This window comes from Phyllobates terribilis, unplaced genomic scaffold (assembly GCF_046119375.1).
Source record: "Phyllobates terribilis strain yellow unplaced genomic scaffold, ASM4611937v1 Scaffold_25__1_contigs__length_18738178, whole genome shotgun sequence".
NCBI lineage: Eukaryota > Metazoa > Chordata > Amphibia > Anura > Dendrobatidae > Phyllobates > Phyllobates terribilis.
The window spans coordinates 14,214,713-14,237,935 of record NW_027362785.1 but is presented as its reverse complement, the minus strand read 5'-3'; the positions used below and the strand labels follow the sequence as shown (position 1 = coordinate 14,237,935).

At 55.3% G+C, this 23,223-nt stretch overlaps 1 non-coding gene across 1 annotated transcript; it reads right to left on the bottom strand.

The window, feature by feature from the left end:
* Positions 1-2,867: 2,867 nt before the first annotated feature.
* On the bottom strand, positions 2,868-3,021 carry LOC141176459 (5.8S ribosomal RNA). Its single transcript, XR_012253156.1, has one exon. It is a non-coding gene; the product is annotated as a 5.8S ribosomal RNA (ribosomal RNA).
* Between the last annotated feature and the right edge of the window lie 20,202 nt (positions 3,022-23,223).

Below are 23,223 nucleotides of genomic sequence, written 5' to 3'. Positions count from 1 at the left end.
CTATGAAGCGGTAAGTAGAAGTTATTCGTCGCCCACATATAGGAGAATGTAACCGCCACACCAGGCTGCGGCGGACCCCATGTTGCACGGTTGTAAAACCGCAGTGAACGTTTGTGTTGCTTATTTCCCCACATCCACCAACGTACACCGCTGACTTGCCCCGTGTGCCACAGGGTGACGAGATATCTGTCCACACATCTGAGAAGGGTGTGCATGAGGTCCGAAAGCGTCTCGGAGATAAAAAAAAACTTGGCTATCGCCAAAGATCGACTTAGACTTGTCGCGGTTAAGGGCACAGCTATACTATTCAGCGAGCTCAAGCCTCTGCAATCCCTGGAAGATGTGGTAGCATTTGCCGAAAGCCGTAGGTATTTTATAGTAAACAAACCTACATTTCAGTTAGAAAACATACCGCTGACCTCTGTAGGACAGACCCAGGCGCCAACAGACTGTTTGCACCCATGCTACGTGCCCCCTGTGGAGTCATATTCACATATGATGGACGCGCCTGTCCCTGAACAGTCTGCACACAATTTTGAGGGAGCCCCATGCCCCGAGTCGGACCCCATTGAGGCCATGGATGGCAGCACACAAAACATTCAGTCTAGGCAATGGAGAAACGAAAGCTCCCTGGCTAGAACGGCCGCCGGCTTGTATATGCGTCACTCAGTAAATAGCCCCATGTAGAAGAGCTTCCGCACATATTTGACAGTAACCCGTGGGGTCCCTAATTGTAACCAGGAGGTATCGAATGTTGCACGGTTTCTTTTCTTTATCAACCCAAGATTTATAACTCTGGAGTACTTAACCAAACCAATAAAAGTGAATGATTTTTTTAAAAAACTCAGCAGCCTCAAACAATCGAACCAGACCTCCCTCAAAATACTGAAGCACATTCGGCGATTCACCACCTATCAGATGAGGGGCACACAACTGAGCACAGAGAATCCTCAGCTATACAGGGCGTGTGAGGTGTTTATGAACTTTACGGAGGACCTGCGTAAGACCTTGTACAGGGGAGTCTGCCAAGACTCAGTGAGCAAGAGGTACCCAATATTCTGAGAGATTTTTACCAAACATCGGCTGTTGGGTAGAAAAGTGCTATAACTGTATTTCACCCCACAGGTACGATACGCTGATGAAGCCCTCCAAGACACCGAATGACTGCCAGAAAATACTGGACGAAGCAAGACCTACATTTCTAGCGAGCATAGAGAATGTCCAGGACGGGGGATCAGAAGAGGACCGAAGGGAAGTTATTCTGTACCTCCAGGCCCTTCTGATTCTAAGACACCTCCAAAGGCCAGGTGTTGTTCGCAATTTGACCGTAAGTAGTGTTAGTCTGCATGGGCAGCGGTCATTGCGGAACCGTCTCAATCATCTCCCTTCTTTTTACACCTTAGGTTTCAGAGTGGAACGGGAGGACCTATCACATGTACCGCGGTGTTCAAAAGACGATTGTCGGTGTGAAAACACACAAGTGTGCATCCACTCAAGTAGCATCGTTCGTGCTTTCAGAGGAAGAACATTCGGTAAGGTTTCTACAATCCAGGGGACCCGGGCTACCCGACTCCACATGGGGTTGAAACCCCTCTGTTGTCCTCATGCAAAACTCGTTTGAGGTATACCCTCTGGCTCGAGATTAAGTTTTTTTTTCTTTTTCAGTGGTTCAAAGTCTATGCAGAACATATCAGACCTGTCATTGCTGCTGGCCGAGAGAAATCGCAAACTTTTTTCTGACGTGTACCGGGAAGGTCGTAATGAACCCATCCGCTGCTCTCCGGAGAAAGCACTTGTGGATATGTGTCGTGCCCATGAATTGGTAATAAATTCGGGGCAGGCTGTTGGAGACGACAGCCAGGCTGATGGAGCCGAAAGGCTGGCTGATGGAGACGACAGCCAGGTTGATGGAGACGACAGGCGGGCTGATGGATACGACAGGCGGGCTGATGGATACGACAGCCAGGCTGATGGAGCCAACAGGCTGGCTGATGGAGACGACAGCCAGGTTGATGGAGACGACAGGCGGGCTGATGGATATGACAGCCAGGTTGATGAAGACGACAGGCTGGCTGATGGAGACGACAGCCAGGTTGATGGAAACGACAGGCGGACTGATGGAGACGACAGTCAGCCACCTGTATTGGCTTCCCCCAGTCATTCAGAGAACCAGCAAGCAGACAATATGGAAATCATGAGGCCGATAGCGAAGCCTATTGAGAGGCTAGGCTTAAACACCTTTCGGCTCATCCCAATTAGGTGCACCAAACCAGTGTAAAACTGAGAAAAATTACAACCAATAATAAAGTCATTCAAATGTTCGTCTGCACTTTTATTCCAACTGTAGAATACACGGCCTACCACCGTCCACGGGCTGGGGCCACTATTAGAAGGACTCGGGCCCCCGAGCGACGCCGAGGTGGTCTGGTCTCCCGTATGCCACATTTCCCGACGCCCGCCGGACGGACAGGGATTCAGCACTGGGCTCTTCCCTCTTCACTCGCCGTTACTGAGGGAATCCTGGTTAGTTTATTTTCCTCCGCTTATTAATATGCTTAAATTCAGCGGGTCGCCACGTCTGATCTGAGGTCTTTAGTCTGGTCTGCGAGCGTGCCCTACCACGCCGCCCCAGGCGGCTACCCCCCAACCCCTGGAAGCTCCGGAGGCAGCCCTGTGTCTCCACAGACAGCCTCACAGCACGCTCCGGGTCGGGGCGGAGGGTAACCGGGCGGGTGGGTCTAGCCTTGGGGGGACGTAAGGGAGAGAGAGAGAGAGAGAGGGCGTCGGGGTGCGAAGCCTCGGGCCTCCCTCTGAAAATCCCTTGCGACGGGACCCCAGCTGCGCCACGGAGGCAATCGACGGAGGGGCGACCCTCAGACAGGCATAGCCCCGGGAGAAACCCGGGGCCGCAAGGTGCGTTCGAAGTGTCGATGATCAATGTGTCCTGCAATTCACACTAATTCTCGCAGCTAGCTGCGTTCTTCATCGACGCGCGAGCCGAGTGATCCACCGTTAAGAGTCACGCTTCTGGGTCCGGGAGCTCTGGGGCGCCCGGTTTTTCAGTACGTCGGCCGGCAACAGAGGGGGTGCATCGGGGATTTTTCTTGGCCCTGTTGCCCCGGGTGCTCGGCCTCCGCCGTCCCTCCTTCCGGCGGGGAGGGGAACAACGGAGGGCTCGAGACTTCTCGACCTACCCCCCGGTCCTGCAACCCCGGGGAGAGGGGTATAGGGGCGCACGGGCGAACGGTACCCGGGACGGCCTTTCATGTGGGTTTTTTCCTGGGCGGGGGGAACACGGCAGGATCCCCCTGAGAGGCCAGGCGTCCGTCGGTACGACGGATCAAGAGGGGCTCCCCACACCCTCCCGTCGTCTTCGTCCGCACGGCGATAACCCTCGCTGGACCGTCGCCGCCCCTCCGCGTGCGGGTAGCTCAGGCAGAGCGGAAGTATCCCAGCCGCACACCCCCTTCGGGCAGGGGGAGGCAGTCGGGGAAATCGGCTTCCAGCTCCGCGCCTCCTCGGTTCGGTCATCGCTGCCTTAATGATCCTTCTGCAGGTTCACCTACAGAAACCTTGTTACGACTTTTACTTCCTCTAGATAGTCAAGTTCGATCGTCTTCTCGGCTCTCCACCAGGGTCTTGGCGGACCCCGGCAGGGCCAATCCAAGGACCTCACTAAACCATCCAATCGGTAGTAGCGACGGGCGGTGTGTACAAAGGGCAGGGGCTTAATCAACGCGAGCTTATGACCCGCACTTACTGGGAATTCCTCGTTCACGGGGAAGAATTGCAATCCCCGATCCCCATCACGAGCGGGGTTCAGCAGGTTACCCGCACCTGTCGGTGAAGGGTAGACACACGCTGGTCCGTTCAGTGTAGCGCGCGTGCAGCCCCGGACATCTAAGGGCATCACAGATCTGTTATTGCTCGATCTCGCGTGGCTGAGCGCCACTTGTCCCTCTAAGAAGCTGGACGCGGACCACGGGGGGTCGCGTAGCTAGTTAGCATGCCGGAGTCTCGTTCGTTATCGGAATTAACCAGACAAATCGCTCCACCAACTAAGAACACCCATGCACCACCACCCACAGAATCGAGAAAGAGCTTTCAATCTGTCAATCCTTTCCGTGTCCGGGCCGGGTGAGGTTTCCCGTGTTGAGTCAAATTAAGCCGCAGGCTCCACTCCTGGTGGTGCCCTTCTGTCAATTCCTTTAAGTTTCAGCTTTGCAACCATACTCCCCCCGGAACCCAAAGACTTTGGTTTCCCGGACGCTGCTCGGCAGGTCATGGGAATGACGCCGCCGGATCGCCAGTTGGCATCATTTATGGTCGGAACTACGACGGTATCTGATCGTCTTCGAACCTCCGACTTTCGTTCTTGATTAATGAAAACATTCTTGGCAAATGCTTTCGCTTTGGTTCGTCTTGTGCCTCTAGCGGCGCAATACGGATGCCCCCGGCCGTCCCTCTTAATCATGGCCCCAGTTCCGACAACCAACAAAATAGAACCGGAGTCCTATTCCATTATTCCTAGCTGGAGTATTCAGGCGTGGCTGCCTGCTTTGAACACTCTAATTTTTTCAAAGTAAACGCTTCGGGCCCACGGGACACTCAGTCAAGAGCATCGGGGAGGCGCCCCAAGGCAAAGGGGCTGGGACTGGCGGTAGCACGCCTTGCGGCAGACCGCCAGCTCGATCCCAAGATCCAACTACGAGCTTTTTAACTGCGGCAGCTTTAGTGTACACTACTGGAGCTGGAACTCTATTTTATTATAAATGTAAAAACACAAACTAGTACAAGTAACGAAAACAATTTCCAGCAATATAACCGATACATAAACAATGTATATACAAGGGACCCCACCTGCCTGACAACCACCATACAACCACAGCCTATCCAAACATACCTCAAACTTCCTCCAGACTTACACCTGATTCTGCCGTAACAAAAACCAGAGATGCAGAAGCAAAATACATATAACAAAATATAAACCACATAAACCATATGAAATAACACACAACATTTAAATCATGAGTAACACATACACTACCCCAACTCTCACTATACCCCCAACCCGAACCGGCCTCCGAGTTCCGAAAAAGTCCTTCCGGACTTAGGGCGAACCCCGACAGTTTTGGGCCTGGGCCAGTCCAAGTTCATGCTTAACCCCCCTCAAAACCCCCACCCCACCTAACTAACCCCCAAAGTAAAAGAACAATAAGACAAAAATAATAATAACAACAACAAGAACAATAACAAAATTACCATCCGCACCGGTTCGGTGCTTGTAAACCCTTTTCATGATACCATTCTCAAAACAAAAAGCTACGGTGAGAAGTTAGCCCACCACCAGGAGGCTTGGAGCAATCCAGAACTAAGGCACCTGGAAGGAGAAGCCCCTCCAGAGATGGGAGGCCCCCGATGCACCCAGCCTTTCATACTCCAAGGAGCGCACCTTCACCAGGTCACCAAGGATGTTGCTACATACCTCACCCACTGGGAGGATTTTACTGCCCGTCGACACTAAACACCGTGCATTCCATGTGAAAAACCTAACCACTAGGCTAACTAGAAAAAGAGTGCACTGGTCCCGTCCACCAAGGTCTCTGAACGCTCCATAGGCTCACTCAGCGTAGGAGAGGCCCGCCAGCCTAGGCCAGTCAATGGAAGCGCCCACCCTGTTGCATACCTCTGCATTAAAGGGACACTGAAGCAGGAAGAGCTCCATGCTCTCAAGCGTGTCAGCACAACTCTCACGAGGATAATTCCTATCCTCGGAGTTCCTGTACTTCAAGTTGTCCCTCACATACAGCTTACCCTGAGAGCAGCGCCAAGTCAAGTCCCAATACTTCGCGGGGATCCGTTTTGAATTTAAAAGACGCAACCCGACCTCCAGATCCCGACTTGGGCAGTCCCTGAGGGCCAGTGGCTTTTGAAAATGGGTCGATAAGATCCTCTCCTCGAGAAGTTTCCTCGTGAGAGTCCTCACCTCCCACACTCCCAAACCCCACCGGTGTATTACTTTCAAAACCGGGGTAACATAAGCCGGGAGATGCCCGTGCGGTGTGCGAAGATCCTTCACACGCCCTCCTGTCTCCCAATCCTGGAAGAAGGACTTCAACCATCCCCTACAGGAGAATACCCACAGAGGAGCCCTCTCTTTCCAGAGGTTTGATATATTTAGCTTAAGAAAGGTGCAAACCAAGAACACCACGGGGTTGACCATATTCAACCCCCCTAGTCTCCTCGTACGGTAAGTAACCTCCCGCTTGACTAGGTTCAGCCTGTTTCCCCATAACAGTTGGAAGGCTCTGGCAAAATACAAACGCTGCCTAGATACATTAACAATGGGAGCAGGAAACCTTTGCACAAGCTCACCCTTTCCCTCAGGGTCAAAGACCAACCCTTCCACTGGTCCACTCTCTGGGCGGCAGTTTTAAGTCTACCTTCCCAGTTTTTGGTTGGGTAATCACCCTGGCCAAATTCAACGCCTAGGATCTTGGCATACTCTTGGGGCTCTGGGAGGGTGTCCGGGAGATCAAACCTGGGATCTCCTCCCCCCAGCCAAAGACTCCCACATTTGCTCCGATTGACAATGGAACCAGAGGCCCTGGAGTAGCCCTCCACCTCAGACATCACTGCCCGCACCTCCTCTTCCGAGGAGACAAAAACAGAGACATCATCAGCATAGGCCACTACCTTCAGGGCGGCCTCCCGATCGGCCGCCTGGTCCATCCTCACCCCCGCTACTGGTCCACGATCCACCCTCCTTATGAAGGGATCAATCGCGAACACATACAGCAGGGGACTGAGAGGACATCCCTGACGAACGCCAGAGCCCACCGCAAAGGCCTGTCCAATCCAACCATTCACAAGTGGGAAACTCTCCGCCCCTCTGTACAATGTCTTCAGCCAGTCCACGAACCTCCCTGGCAGACCATACCTCAGAAGAGCGGACCACAGGTACTCGTGATCAACCCGGTGAAAGGCTTTGGCCTGATCCAAGGACAGCAGATACCCCCCCCTTCCAGAGGCCAGCCCTACCCTGCTCCACAGCCTCCCGGACACCGAGAACAGCACTAAAAGTGCTACGGCCAGGAACACAGCAGTGCTGGGACTCCGAAAGGAGCCGTGGCGCAAACTTCACTAACCTGTTAAAGAGTACTTTAGCCAAAACCTTCCTGTCCACATTGAGAAGCGCTATGGGCCTCCATTTCTCAATGTGCGACGGATCCTTTTCCTTAGAAAGAAGGATCAAAGCTGACCTCCTCATTGATCTCGGAAGAGTGCCCGAGGAGAAACACTCATTAAAAACCTGAGTCAATAAGGGGACCAAAAGGTCATTAAAGGTCCTGTAGAACTCCGACGTTAAGCCGTCCGGACCTGGTGATTTTTTGAGCTGGAGCCCGTCAATTGCCAGTCTAACTTCCTCTTCTTTCATCTCATCCACCAAGACATCGAGCGAGGGGTCTACCCCTGATTCAGGAATGGCCTCAGCCAGGAAAGCCGACGTCTCATCTCGATCCAGCTCCTTCCTCCCCAAGAGATGTAAGTAAAAGGATCTGACGACCTCCAAGATCCCTGACCTGGACCTGGTCAGGGATCCTGCACTGTCCCTCAGACCCGCCACTATCTTACTACTTACTGACATCTTGCAGTTTCTGTAAGGGTCGGGTGAGCGATACTTCCCGAAGTCCCTCTCAAAAACCAAAGATGTGTGCCTATCATACTGACATCTATTGAGTAAGGCTTTCACCCTGGTGATGTCCTCACGGCCACCCCCAGTCGAGACAAGTTCCTCGAGTTTCCTCCTCAGGCCCCGATACAGGAGATCCCTGTTCAGGCTTCTGAGGTTAGAAAGCTGGCGGAAGAATCTCGCCACCCGATGTTTGAAGATCTCCCACCACTCTGACTTAGTGTTACCAAGGCCCAGTAGCGGTACCTGACTTTGAAAGAAATCCTCAAAGGACCGTCTTACAGCTGCTTCCTTCAGGAGTGACGAATTCAGCTTCCAAAAACCTCTTCCCATCCGAGGAGTCTCTGTAACATTCAGAGAAAACATAATCAGGCAGTGGTCGGAGAATTCAACCTCTACCACCGATAAAGGTGAAGAGACTGCCTCCTCCTTCAAATAAAACCTGTCTATTCTAGACCTAGTCTGACTACCTCTGAAATAAGTGTAACCCGCGTGGCCCGTGGTGTTCCGGATGTGGACATCCACTAGGCGAGCCTCACTAACTATGCTATTCAAGGCGACGCTGTCGTAGGCCAACCGGTCTCTGGAACCTCCTCTGTCTTGGGGCCTCGAGACATTGTTGAAGTCCCCTCCAAAGACCACCTGTCGGCTACAAAACAAAAAGGGTTTAATACTCATAAAGAGACACTTGCGGTCCCACTTAGTCTGGGGACCATAGATGTTTATGAGCTGAAGCTCTTGTCCCCTTATGAACACATCCAAGATCAAGCACCTCCCCATTTCCAACTCAATAACCCGTCGGCATACTACATCTGCGGTCTTGAAAATGACCGCCACCTCGCTATACGGCTCAGCCGCAAGAGACCAATAGGAAGGCCCGTGTACCCACTCCCTCTTAGCTTTTTTAAGGGACGTGAGATCGGCCAACCTGGTCTCCTGCAAAAACAAAATGTCGGCATCAAGCTGGCCGAGAAAATGAGAGGCCGTGAACCTAGCCGCATCAGACTTTATGCTGGCAACATTAATGGTCGCCAGCGTCAACGGGGTGAGTGCCGCCATCATGAGTGATCAGGTTGGACAGCGACCTTCTTCCCACCCCCCTTACCCTTTACATGTGCTCCATTTTCCTCCTCAGAGGACAATATAGCACGTTTCAGGCACACCGACACATACATACCTGCTGTTCCAGACACAACTTTAACGGGCACAACTGTTTCAGGCGCACCCTTGCCTTTGTCAGGAGGCCCTGGGTCGACCCCCACCACCAGAGGCCCGATTTCCCCGACCCCCGATGTTGAGGGCCTGGTGCCCCCTTTAGCCCCTACATCCTTGTCCGCAACCCCAGCACCAGACCCCCCTCTTCCCCCCCATCTGAAGACAAGGGAGACTCGCTTAGGGCCTGGTACTGGTTGGAGAGCTCCACCGGAGGAAGGAAGGAAGAGCCTTCCTTTGGCATCTGGCCCCGGGTGGCCTTCTCCTTCAAGTTACCCTTCTTCCTCACCCTTTTCTTCTCCCTTTTCTTTTGCTGTTGCCACTCTTCATTCCCCCCCTCATCCACACCTTCACTGGATGAGGATAAGGGAGAGGTGGCCCCATCCTCCCTGACCATCCTCCTGACCTCTTCGTTTATCTCACTGTCCGGGACCTCAGCTGCATGCTCCCCCGAACTAGGGACCAGAGGCAGGGACATAATCCCCTGGTCCCTCTCCACCACTCTCCTCGGACGCTGTTCTTTCCCTCCCGCCTCAGGGGGAGTTCTGCTCCTCACCGGTCCCTTACTTCCTACGCCGCCGCTAGTCCCTTCACCGGCTGGTCTGGTCCTCGCCTCCTCCCTACCAGCACCTCCCGAATTCAGGCCAACATTGGCATAGGAGCGCGGACAGCGACTAAACGGGTGTCCCAAGACACCACACAGATTACACCGAATGTCCCTACAGGTTGCGGCCAGATGACCCACCCCTCCACACATCGCGCACTTCTCCACCTTGCACCCCGCGCTGAAGTGAGAGGGGCTGCCGCACCTGTGGCACAACTTCGGCTGCCCCTGGTAAAAGATCAGGATTCGGTCCCTTCCCAAGAATGTTGAAGTGGGAATGTGGGTAACCGAGTAACCCAAGACCTTCAGTTTTACCATAAAGGTCCAGGCCCCTGACCAGATGCCATGCTTGTCCAGATTCTTTTTGGGAATCTGGACCACCTCCCCATACCTGCTCATGATGTCCATCTCAGAAAGTGACTCGTTACTGGTGAGCACGGTCACTTTCTTCACTGAGTTTTGGCGAGAGATAGCCTGGACTATAAACCCTCGCCATTCAGGGCAAATCCGAGCCAGCTCATACTGAGACCAGAAGAGCTCTAGGCCCTCTGATCTCACAAAGCTGACGTCGAAAAAGGTGGCACCATAGGGATAAATCAGGGCATAGATGTCATCAGCCCTGAAGCCCATCCCCAGGAAAAGCTCCACCACCTTGTCCCTAGAGGGGCACGTTTCATTGCCTTCCCACCGGAGACGGACCACATTCCTACGGACGCCACCCTGCCCTGCTGTCGGCAGAGACCACGTAACGTTCTCTGCCCCTAACTCTCGGAAGGCGGACAGACCATGTCGGTCTATTCAGAACGATAAATCTACCTCCCTACCTCCACTGTAATGGACAACTCTCCCCAGTAGACGCCATTGCAATAACCCTGCCCAGCGTCCCCTGACAAGGAACCTCCACTACCCGCGGCAGCGGCCGCCGCAAAGGTGCGGACATGTGAACCGCCCTCTATCGAGTCCGCCAACAAACCGGGATTCCTTGGCCTCACACTTGGCCCCTCATTCACACTCACACTCTGCCTCACAGCCTAACCTACCACCCCTGGACCACTACCATCACCACCAGCCGTACCACTCACCACTTCCATACCTGCATCCTCACCTACATCCTCACCTCCTTCATGTACCCCATTCATCCCCACCTCATGCACCCCATCCATGCCAGCCAGAACAGGTGGGGTACTAACCGCTTTACCCAAGGTCCTGGCATCACTGGGGGGGGTTTCAGGACACTCACCACATCCGCAGCATTGTCCTTACTCCCCTTCTCCCCCTCTGCCACCTTGGACCCTCCAATATTCATGCGCTGGGTATCACAGGGGCCGGGATTTTGGGCGCCGGGTTTTACCAACCTCACAGGTGCAGACACCCCGGCCGGTTTACCCCCAGCAGCCTTGTCTCCAGCATGCGGCCCCTCAACCCTCTGGCCAGATATGGAAGCAGAGGCTCTCTCCTCCCCCACCATCCTCCGGACATCAGCCAAGATCTCTGAAAAAGCTGCTTCGGCTCCACCGCCACAACCCCCACCTCCCTCTGCCCGAGACCCAGAGGCCATGGGAGACAGAGATGGGAACTCCACCACACTGAATATGTCTGGCACCACCGCCAGCGATGACCCTTTGCCATCCCTACTGTCCTCCGTAGGGATCGCCACACCATCACCACTCGCCTTACATTTGCCTTTACTCTCCCCACCGGACCTGCGCCGAGGACCAACTTCATGATCTGGGCGCCCTTGACCGGCGGGGGTTACACAGGAGACAGCAGCAGCAGCATCAGTATCATCATTAAACACGTAACGCATACTCACCGTTTCCTGTGCCTTCTTCTTGCGCCCCTTCTTCTCCTTTCCGGGTCCCGGATCTTCATCCCCGAAACAAAAATGCTGGAGGTTCACCGGGGACTCCAGCAACCGGATGGCCGCCATGATCCCCCCGGAGCCCGAAGACGCCTCCATGTCCTCCTCCTCTGATGTGCTGGAGGCAGGCAGCGCCACCTGCTCAGGACGCAGACCGGAAGATTTAGGAGGCTCCCCAGTAACACTGGCAGGCTGCTCGACCGGGATTACTGCCACCTCCTGGGACACTGTTCCTGGATCCGCCTCTGTCTTCCCTGCTGTTTTTCCTGCTGCCTCCCTCCCAGCCGCAGGTTTCTTCTGGGCAACTCCAGGTGCTGCGGTGGGCAGGACGAGGGGCGGGGCACCGGCGCAAGGCTTGCTGAGCCTTGTGGTACTATAAGCATTGCTAGCTGCTTTTTCTTTCATGTCCCTCCTGCCTCCCTCCTTCCCTCCGCCCACAGACTGTACAGAGGCAGTGCCGAGCGCTGCGGTGGGCGGGACTAGAGGCAGACCAGCAGATCGGGAACTGCTGGGCTCTGTAGTTCCACTCGCGGCTCTCATGGTGGCCGCGCCGAGCGACGAGTTGGGCGGGGCTTGGGGCTGGTTGGCAGACTGGGGGCCGCTGGGCTCGGTAGTTCCACGTGTGCCTGTCATGGTGACCGTGCCGAGCGCCGAGGTGGGTGGGGCTTGGAGCTGGTTGGCAGACTTGGGGCCGCTGGGCTCGGTAGTTCCACGTGTGCCTCTCATGGTGGCCGTGCAGAGATCTGAGGTGGGCGGGGCTAGGGGCGGGCCGGCAGACCGGGTGCCGCTGGGCTCTGCAGTTCCACATGTGTCTCTCATGCTGGCCACGCCGAGCGCCGAGGTGGGCGGGGCTAGGGGCGGTCCAGCAGATCGGGTGCCGCTGGGCTCTGCAGTTCCACGTGTGCCTCTCATGGTGGCCATGCCGAGCGCTCAGTTGGGCAGGGCTAGAGGCGGGCCGGCAGACCGGGTGCCGCTGGGCTCCGCAGTTCCACGTGTGTCTCTCATGGTGGCCACTCCGAGCACCGAGGTGGGCGGGGCTAGGGGCGGGTCGGCAGACCGGGTGCCGCTGGGCTCCGCAGTTCCACGTGTGTCTCTCATGGTGGCCACGCCGAGCGCCGATGTGGGCGGGGCAAGGGGCGGAGCCCCGGACCGCGATCACCCAGCCTTTGTGCCCGCACCCACACTATCCTCTGCTCTCACTAACAGTGCGCCTCTTACTCCACCCCCCACCTTCTCCTCCTCCATGGCTGGGGTAACCCCTGGGGCAGCACCCAGCGCTATGGTGGGCGGGACAGGGGGTAGGACAGGGGGCGGGGCTCCTTGACCCTCTGGATTTGCGTGGCGATCGCCGGGCGCTTCCTCTGGGCTGCTGCATTATATAGCGCCTTGGCCTGCCGCAACTCCAGCAGGAGTTTCGCCAGTGCCACCTTCCCCTTTTCGTGGCACCAGAACATCTCCACCACCCGCTGGGAGAAAGCCTCCGCCGACTCGTCCGGGCCCCTCTCGGCCCATGGGGCACTCCCCTTGCTTCCCTTGGGCTTGCCAGTCACCTTGTTAGCCGATGCCGGCATGCTCACCGTAGCCGCTTCACGCTGGGACAGCCTCCCAGACCTGCTCACAGAGTCCTCCGATGGATCCATATTCAGTCCTCCGACCCCACCCGGCCCAGACCGGGAGGGCCGGAGCCCGGGGATGCCCCCCGACACCCCTGCCTCGGTCCTGGGAAAACGAAGAGGCAAGGGTCGGGCTTAGAAAAAAGTCCTAGTTGGAGCTTCCCAGGAGCTCCTCCACACAGCTCTCACTCAGCTAGGAACACAGGCCACACCTCCTCCACTTCCTGCTACCGTGGCTGCTGGCATGAGACTTGCCCTCCAATAGATCCTCATTAAAGGATTTAAAGTGTACTCATTCAAATTACAGAGCCTCGAAAGAGTCCTGTATTGTTATTTTTCGACACTAAATCACCGGGTCGGGAGTGGGTAATTTGCGCGCCTGCTGCCTTCCTTGGATGTGGTAGCCGTTTCTCAGGCACCCTCTCCGGAATCGAACCCTGTTTCTCCGTTACCCGTGGTCACCATGGTAGGCACAGAAAGTACCATCAAAAGTTGATAGGGCAGACACCCGAATGGATCGTCGCCGTCACGGGGACGTGCGATCGGCCCGAGGTTATCCAGAGTCGCAACGCTTACGGGGAGAGCGCAGCAGGGGGGAGGCCACGGAGGACCGTCCCGACGCCGCGCCCGGGACCCCGGATTGGTTTTCGTCTGATAAATGCACGCATCCCTGGCGGCCAGCGCTCATTTGCACGTATTAGCTCTAGAATTACCACAGTTGTCCGAGTCAACGGTTTGGAGCGATCAAAGGAACCATAACTGATTTAATGAGCCATTCGCAGTTTCACTGTACCGTCCGTGTGTACTTACACGTGCATGGCTTAATCTTTGAGACAAGCATATGCTACTGGCAGGATCAACCAGGTAGCCCCCCAACACGACTGGACCGCATCGAGGTTCGGGAGAGGAGAGGCCTGCGGGAAGAGAGGGCGGCGGAAGAGCCCCGTGGCGGCAGGGCGCCCGGACGGAACGGGTATAGGTAGGGCATGCGGCATCCAGGAGAGGATGTGGGATGGTGTGGGGCTTCCCTGGGGGGGCCGGGGAACGGAGCCCTCGCAGCACCGGGGACATGTGCGGGAGGAGCAGCTCGCTGTGCAGTGCGTGGTCCCGAAGCGGCAGGTGTCTGGAAAACACCCCTTGCACGGGGAGGGCGAGGTGACTGGCCTCCGGAGGATGCCACGGCCGCCCCCGTCTCACCAACCGCACCCAAGACGACACACAGGGTCGCTCGGGGAGATGGCGTGTGGGGGTGGGCCTATGCGGCGCCACCGTCTGGCTTAGACCTGCCTCCGCCGCGGGGGGTCCTCGACCCACCGGCGGGCAGGCACGAGGATTGGGAGAGGGGGGCTGGCCCTCGGGGTCCTCCGCGGCTCCGGCACTAACCCGGCGACGCGGAGGTTTCGGCCTGGCCGTGTCGGCTTCGCCCACCAGCGTAGTCCCTCTTCCCGCTCGTGCCCGTAACCTCAAAGGGATGCCCGAGCGGCTTTTCTTCCCAGGGCTGCTCCGCGCCCCGGGGGGCGGGAGCGCAGGGGAATCCCAGGTCGGCCTTTCACCGTACTCCCTACCTCTTGGCCCTCGCTCCTTCTCCCGTTCTCCATATAACCCCTCGGCTCTGGGGTTTCCACTCTCCCTCTCTCGCTCTCTCTCTCCTTCTCCCTGCCGAGCCGCCTGGGAGGACGAGGGTCGAGGGGGAAAGGCGACGGTCGGGCTGGGGCACACCGCACGGTGAGAACCCCCTTCGCCTGCCTCCACACCTCTGTCGTCCTCCCCACTGACGTAGGGGCTCGGGAAAAGACTGGAAATCGCGAAGCTTGGCAGTGGCGCGGAGACGCCACCCACCGCCGCCGCTATCGCCACCGCCGGGTACACATCTGGAAGAAAAGGGCCGCCCTCGGATAAGATCGTTGTGCATCCCCGCACAGGGAGCGATTCGGACGACGGGCCCCCACGCCTGGGTGGGTGGGCGCCCCGCCGTTAGCTCGTGTGGGTCGTCGGACCGCTGCCTTCGCTGGGGTCGGGTCAAACTCCCCACGGCTCGGCCACCTCCGCGGATGGGAGGCCAGCGTGCGCGCCCAAAGATAGGTGTCGAAAGCCCAGGGGTAGAGGAGGAAGGGGACCGCTCACCTTAAGCCGGCGCGGGCTCCAAAGCCCGGGCCGAGCGAGCGGCGCCACCTCCCCACCCGGGAGTGCTGCGCCAGATTGATCGGAGGAAGAGCAAGGGTGCGTGGAGGGACTTGCCCAAGTACGGAGGCTGCAAACCCCTGTCGTCGGGAGATACGTGCCCACGAGTCCTGGAAGCACGACTCGGGTACAGGCGCCCTTGCACGGTGAGAAACCCCTTCGCCTGCCTCCACACCTCTGTCATCCTCCCCACTGACATAGGGATCCGGGAAAAGACTGGAAAGCGCGAAGCTCGGCAGTGGCGCGGAGACGCCACCCACCACCGCCGCTGTCGCCACCGCCGCGGAGGCCGCCCTTTCTGACACGAGGGGCGGCGCGGGCCTCCGCTGGCCGTGTACGCATCTGGAAGAAAAGGGCCGCCCTCGGAGATAGTTGTGCTTCCCCGCACAGGGAGCGATTCGGACGACGGGCCCCCACGCCTTGGTGGGTGGGCACCATGCCGTTCGCACGTGCGGGTCGTCGGACCGCTGCCTTCGCTTGGGTCAGGTAAAACTCCCCACGGCTCGGCCACCTCCACGGACGGGAGGCGAGGCCGGCGTGCGCGCCCAAAGATAGGTGTCGAAAGCCCGGGGGTAGAGGAGGAAGGGGACTGCTCACCTTAAGCCGGCGCGGGCTCCAAAGCCCGGGCCGAGCGAGCGGCGCCACCTCCCCACCCGGGAGTGCTGCGCCATATCGATCGGAGGAAGAGCAGGGGTGCGTGGAGGGACTTGCCCAAGTACGGAGGCTGCAAACCCCTGTCGTCGGGAGATACGTGCCCACGAGTCCTGGAAGCGCGACTTGGGTACAGGCGCCCTTGCAGAGGGGGTACTGGATGTGGAACAGCACTGGGGTCAAAGCCACAAAATCATCCGCCCTCATGGAGCCTCTCCTCAGCCTAAAAATCCAAATTTTAGCCTTGAGGCGCCCCCATGTGGAGAACCAGGGCCAACGGGGGGGGGGTTCTGGCCAGGCTCACTTCAACCCAGGAACACCTCTCTGACTTGGAATAGGCGACCAGCAAAAGTCCCCCCACGCAGCTGCGGAAGCCTGGGTTCAGCCAATGTGCAGACCTCCAGCCAAACAGGGACTCATAGCTAAAACACGTGCCCGGGCCTACGGAGGTGAAAACCAGCTTAAATGAGTCGAAATGTGTCGGGGCTGAAAGGTACCTCTCTCTCATATATTCTGCCGGTGGTGTGCAAAACTGGGTCTTTGCATGGAGTGTCACCCTATACCCACTTTAGGGACGCATGCCAAAAAGTACCCGATCGCCTGGAACTGTCAGGCGGATTCGGCTCCCTGGAATTTCCTCATTCTGGTTCTTTTTCACTTTTTGTCTCTTTTTCGACATCTAGTGGGCAGGCTGCATTACTGCAACCGGGGACACCTCAAAATACTTGGAACTGGTGAGCCGATTCAATTTACCAACGTTTGGCAGGTCCTGGAAGTCAAAATTCTGACTTCTGAAAACGACTAAGTATGAAGGACTCATCGGGCGAATCGCTCTGGAACTGAAATCGGATGCGCTCACTCACATTTTCCCCTCTGTGGAAGTCTGACACAAGTTGAAAAATTTTCTAAGTCCACAAAATTTTTTTTTCAACTTTTTTTCAATTTTCCCCCCGTGGGATATATATTTTACCCACATATTTGGAGCCCTCCTGGGATGCCCTATAACATAGTATTCCCTCATTTAGAAAAATTTTCACAAAAAAGTGAAATTTTCAAAAAGTCAGAAATTTGCCAAAAAAATGACTAAGTATGAAGGACTCATCGGGTGAATCGCTCTGGAACTGAAATCGGTAGCGCTCACTGACATGTTCCCCTCTCTGGAAGTCTGACACATGTGTGAAAATTTTCTAAGTCCACAAAAATAATTTTTTCAACTTTTTTTCAATTTCCCCCCTGTGGGATATATATTTCACCCATACATTTGGAACACTCCTGGTGTACCCTCACACATATTTCCCCTCTCTATAGAGGAAGACTGGGGGGCCTCAGCCCAAAATTCTGGAACTGTTTCTGGACACCGCAGCACTATTAAGCCCTCCACCGACTACCACAAGGCGAATATTAAGCCCTCCACCGACTTGCACGGGGGCGACTATTAAGCCCCCTTCCGAATACATCTACTCGCGGGCGGAGGCTTTTTGGCGTGGTGGGTTCGCGGCCCGGCAGCTCACAATGTGTCCCACATCGGTCATAGCTGTCGCTGCCAAGGAGGCTTGTGATTTGTTTTGCAAAATCTGAGTTTGAGAGCAGCCTATGAAACCAGCAGCCTTACGGCGTGGGGGGGTTGATCAGGCCCCTTTGGCATCAAGGGTTCCTTAGGAGGGGAGACAAACTCCTTGGGAGGGACAAAAGCTTGTTTCGAGGGATGGCTTTCAATAGATCGCAGCGAGGGGAGCTGAGAGGCCTGTGCGGGGACCTGTACGGGAAAAGCGGCTCGCTGTGGGGTGCATGGTCCCGAAGCGGCAGGCGTCTGGAAAACACCCCTTGCACGGGGAGGGCGAGGTGACTGGCCTCCGAAGGATGCCACAGCCGCCCCGTCTCACCAACCGCACCCAAGACGACACACAGGGTCGCTCAGGGAGATGGCATGTGGGGGAAGCCTATGCGGCACCACCGTCTGGCTTAGACCTGCCTCCGCCGTGGGGGGTCCTCAACCCACCGGCGGACAGGCATGAGGATTTGGAGAGGGGAACTGGCCGTCAGGTTCCGTCGCGGCTCTGGCACTAACCCAGCGACGCGGAGGTCGCGAGGGTTGTTATCGGCCTGGCCGTGTCGGCGTCACCCTCCAGCGTAGTCCCTCACACCCGTAACCTCAAAAGGATGCCCCCACGCGTGGGTGGGTGGGCACTCCGGCGTTCGCCCGTGCGGGTCATTGGACCGCTGACTTTGCTCGGATCGGGTCAAACTCCCCACGGCTCAGCCACCTCCACGGATGGGAGGCGAGTCCGGCTTGCACGCCCAAAGACAGGGTTCAAAAGCCCGGGGGTAGAGGAGGAAGGGGACCGCTCACCTTAAGCCGGCGCGGGCTCCAAAGCACAGGTCGAGCGAGCGGCGCCACCTCCCCACCCAGGAGCACTGTGCCAGATCGATCGGAGGAAGAGCAGGGGTGCATGTAGGGACTGGCCCACGTACGGAGGCTGCAAACCCCTGTCATCGAGAGATATGAGCCCACAAGTCCTGGAAGCGCAACTCGGGTACAGGCGCCCTTGCAGAGGGGGTACTGGATGTGGAACAGCACTGGGGTCGAAGCCACAAAAGCATCCGCCCTCATGGAGCCTCTCCTCAGCCTAAAAATCCAGATTTTAGCCTTGACGGCACCCCCATGTGGAGAACCAGGGCCCGCGGGGGGGGGGTCTGGCCAGGCTCACTTCAACCCAGGAACACCTCTCTGACTTGGGATAGGCAACCAGCAAAAGTCCCCCCACGCAGCTGCGGAAGCCTGAGTTCAGCCAAGGTGCAGACCTCCAGCCGAACAGGGACTCATAGCCAAAACGCGTAGCCGGGCCTACGGAGGTGAAAACCAGCTTAAATGAGTCGAAATGTGTCGGGCCTGAGAGGTACCTCTCTCTCATATATTCTGCCGGTGGTGTGCAAAACTGGGTCTTTGCATGGAGTGTCACCCTATACCCACTTTAGGGACGCATGCCAAAAAGTACCCGATCGCCTGGAACTGTCAGGCGGATTCGGCTCCCTGGAATTTCCTCATTCTGGTTCTTTTTCACTTTTTGTCTCTTTTTCGACATCTAGTGGGCAGGCTGCATTACTGCAACCGGGGACACCTCAAAACACTTGGAACTGGTGAGCGGATTCAATTTACCAACGTTTGGCGGGTCCTGGAAGTCAAAATTCTGACTTCTGAAAACGACTAAGTATGAAGGACTCATCGGGCGAATCGCTCTGGAACTGAAATCGGATGCGCTCACTCACATTTTCCCCTCTCTGGAAGTCTGACACAAGCTGAAAAATTTTCTAAGTCCACAAAATTTTTTTTTCAACTTTTTTTCAATTTTCCCCACGTGGGATATATATTTTACTCACACATTTGGAGCCCTCCTGGGATGCCCTATAACATAGTATTCCCTCATTTAGTGGAAATTTTCACAAAAAAGTGAAATTTTCAAAGAGTCAGAAATTTGCCAAAAAAACGACTAAGTATGAAGGACTCATCGGGAGTCGAAATGTGTCAGGGCTGAGAGGTACCTCTCTCTCATATATTCTTCCGGTGGTCTGCAAAACTGAGTATTTGCATGGAGTGTCACCCTATACCCTCTACAGGGACACTTGCAAAAAAGTGTCCCATCGCTTGGTAGTGTCACCTGGATTCGGCTCACAAGAATTTCCTCATTCTGGCTCTTTTTCACTTTTTGCCTCTTTGGCAACATCTAGTGGGCAACCGGGGACAGTTTTTCAACTTTTTTTCAATTTTACCCCCGTGGGATATATATTTCACCCACACATTTGGAACTCTCCTGGGGTACCCTCACACATATTATTCCCTCATTTACTGGATATTTTCCCAAAAAAGTGAAATTTTCAAAAAGTCAGAAATTTGGCTGAAAACGACTAAGTGTGAAGGACTCATCGGGCAAATCGCTCTGGAACTGAAATCGGATGCGCTCACTGACATTTCCTACCTCTCTGGAAGTTTCCTGCACACAGATATTTCCCATAAGCTAACCTCGCAAACCAAATGTCTGAAAATTAGGTTCCTCTCATATAGCGCAATAGAACAAACGTATATGAGATAGGTTAGGTTTTTTCCGTCAACGCTGCTGATGCTTTTCAACCGTGCAGGTGGCTGCCTTATGGGTGCCTCAACCCCTGTGATGCCGTATAGAAGATACGGAGGAATATATCCAGGTTTGAATATTTCCAGCAGCACTACAGGTGATTTGCACCCGTGCGAGCGACTCATCACCTGTTACGCGAGAGCAGTGATTAGCCCCTAGAGCGGAAACTAATCAGCCGAGCGGCTGATGCAGCCTGGATGTGTGCGGCAGAAATTCAGATCACCTCCGCTGCAGATGCAAGGACTTTAAAGCTCAATTTGACTGTGGGAAACGTGTCGCTATGAAGCGGTAAGTAGAAGTTATTCGTCGCCCACATATAGGAGAATGTAACCGCCACAACAGGCTGCGGCGGACCCCATGTTGCACGGTTGTAAAACCGCAGTGAACGTTTGTGTTGCTTATTTCCCCACATCCACCAACGTACACCGCTGACTTCCCCCGTGTGCCACAGGGTGACGAGATATCTGTCCACACATCTGAGAAGGGTGTGCATGAGGTCCGAAAGCGTCTCGGAGATAAAAAAAAACTTGGCTATCGCCAAAGATCGACTTAGACTTGTCGCGGTTAAGGGCACAGCTATACTATTCAGCGAGCTCAAGCCTCTGCAATCCCTGGAAGATGTGGTAGCATTTGCCGAAAGCCGTGGGTATTTTATAGTAAACAAACCTACATTTCAGTTAGAAAACATACCGCTGACCTCTGTAGGACAGACCCAGGCGCCAACAGACTGTTTGCACCCATGCTACGTGCCCCCTGTGGAGTCATATTCACATATGATGGACGCGCCTGTCCCTGAACAGTCTGCACACAATTTTGAGGGAGCCCCATGCCCCGAGTCGGACCTCATTGAGGCCATGGATGGCAGCACACAAAACATTCAGTCTAGGCAATGGAGAAACGAAAGCTCCCTGGCTAGAACGGCCGCCGGCTTGTATATGCGTCACTCAGTGAATAGCCCCATGTAGAAGAGCTTCCGCACATATTTGACAGTAACCCGTGGGGTCCCTAATTGTAACCAGGAGGTATCGAATGTTGCGCGGTTTCTTTTCTTTATCAACCCAAGATTTATAACTCTGGAGTACTTAACCAAACCAACAAAAGTGAATGATTTTTTTAAAAAACTCAGCAGCCTCAAACTATCGAACCAGACCTCCCTCAAAATACTGAAGCACATTCGGCGATTCACCACTTATCAGATGAGGGGCACACAACTGAGCATAGAGAATCCTCAGCTATAACAGGGCGTGTGAGGTGTTTATGAACTTTACGGAGGACCTGCGTAAGACGTTGTACAGGGGAGTCTGCCAAGACTCAGTGAGCAAGAGGTACCCAATATTCTGAGAGATTTTTACCAAACATTGGCTGTTGGGTAAAAAAGTGCTATAACTGTATTTCATCCCACAGGTACGATACGCTGATGAAGCCCTCCAAGACACCGAATGACTGCCAGAAAATACTGGACGAAGCAAGACCTACATTTCTAGCGAGCATAGAGAATGTCCAGGACGGGGGATCAGAAGAGGACCGAAGGGAAGTTATTCTGTACCTCCAGGCCCTTCTGATTCTAAGACACCTCCAAAGGCCAGGTGTTGTTCGCAATTTGACCGTAAGTAGTGTTAGTCTGCATGGGCAGCGGTCATTGCGGAACCGTCTCAATCATCTCCCTTCTTTTTACACCTTAGGTTTCAGAGTGGAACGGGAGGACCTATCACATGTACCGCGGTGTTCGAAAGACGATTGTCGGTGTGAAAACACACAAGTGTGCATCCACTCAAGTAGCATCGTTCGTGCTTTCAGAGGAAGAACATTCGGTAAGGTTTCTACAAGCCAGGGGACCCGGGCTACCCGACTCCACATGGGGTTGAAACCCCTCTGTTGTCCCCATGCAAAACTCGTTTGAGGTATACCCTCTGGCTCGAGATTAAGTTTTTTTTTCTTTTTCAGTGGTTCAAAGTCTATGCAGAACATATCAGACCTGTCATTGCTGCTGGCCGAGAAATCGCAAACTTTTTTTTGACGTGTACCGGGAAGGTCGTAATGAACCCATCCGCTGCTCTCCGGCGTTATCATGAAAGGTGGGGGAAGAATATCCAGTGTAAATTATCATATGCAGCTACAGGCACTGATTGTTTTTCCTCCACAGCTACAGCCTTCCACATGTCACCAGCCATTTTGTACGACGTGTATGTGAAACGTGGACTCTCTCACGATATTCCGAAAAACACTTATTCGCACGATATCTGGTCCACACAAATGGTATGGCTGAGAAAGTTTACCAGGAGAAAGCACTTGTGGATATGTGTCGTGCCCATGAATTGGTAATAAATTCGGGGCAGGCTGTTGGAGACGACAGCCAGGCTGATGGAGCCGAAAGGCTGGCTGATGGAGACGACAGCAAGGTTGATGGAGACGACAGGCGGGCTGATGGATACGACAGCCAGGCTGATGGAGCCAACAGGCTGGCTGATGGAGACGACAGCCAGGTTGATGGAGACGACAGGCGGGCTGATGGATATGACAGCCAGGCTGATGGAGCCGACAGGCTGGCTGATGGAGACGACAGCCAGGTTGATGAAGACGACAGGCTGGCTGATGGAGACGACAGCCAGGTTGATGGAGACGACAGGCGGACTGATGGAGACGACAGTCAGCCACCTGTATTGGCCTCCCCCAGTCATTCAGAGAACCAGCAAGCAGACAATATGGAAATCATGAGGCTGATAGCGAAGCCTATTGAGAGGCTAGGCTTAAACACCTTTCGGCTCATCCCAATTAGGTGCACCAAACCAGTGTAAAACTGAGAAAAATTACAACCAATAATAAAGTCATTCAAATGTTCGTCTGCACTTTTATTCCAACCGTAGAATACACGGCCTACCACCGTCCACGGGCTGGGGCCACTATTAGAAGGACTCGGGCCCCCGAGCGACGCCGAGGTGGTCCGGTCTCCCGTATGCCACATTTCCCGACGCCCGCCGGACGGACAGGGATTCAGCACTGGGCTCTTCCCTCTTCACTCGCCGTTACTGAGGGAATCCTGGTTAGCTTATTTTCCTCCGCTTATTAATATGCTTAAATTCAGCGGGTCGCCACGTCTGATCTGAGGTCTTTAGTCTGGTCTGCGAGCGTGAGCTTCCACGCCGCCCCAGGCGGCTACCCCCCAACCCCTGGAAGCTCTGGAGGCAGCCCTGTGTCTCCACAGACAGCCTCACGGCACGCTCTGGGTCGGGGCGGAGGGTAACCGGGCGGGTGGGTCTAGCCTTGGGGGGACGTAAGGG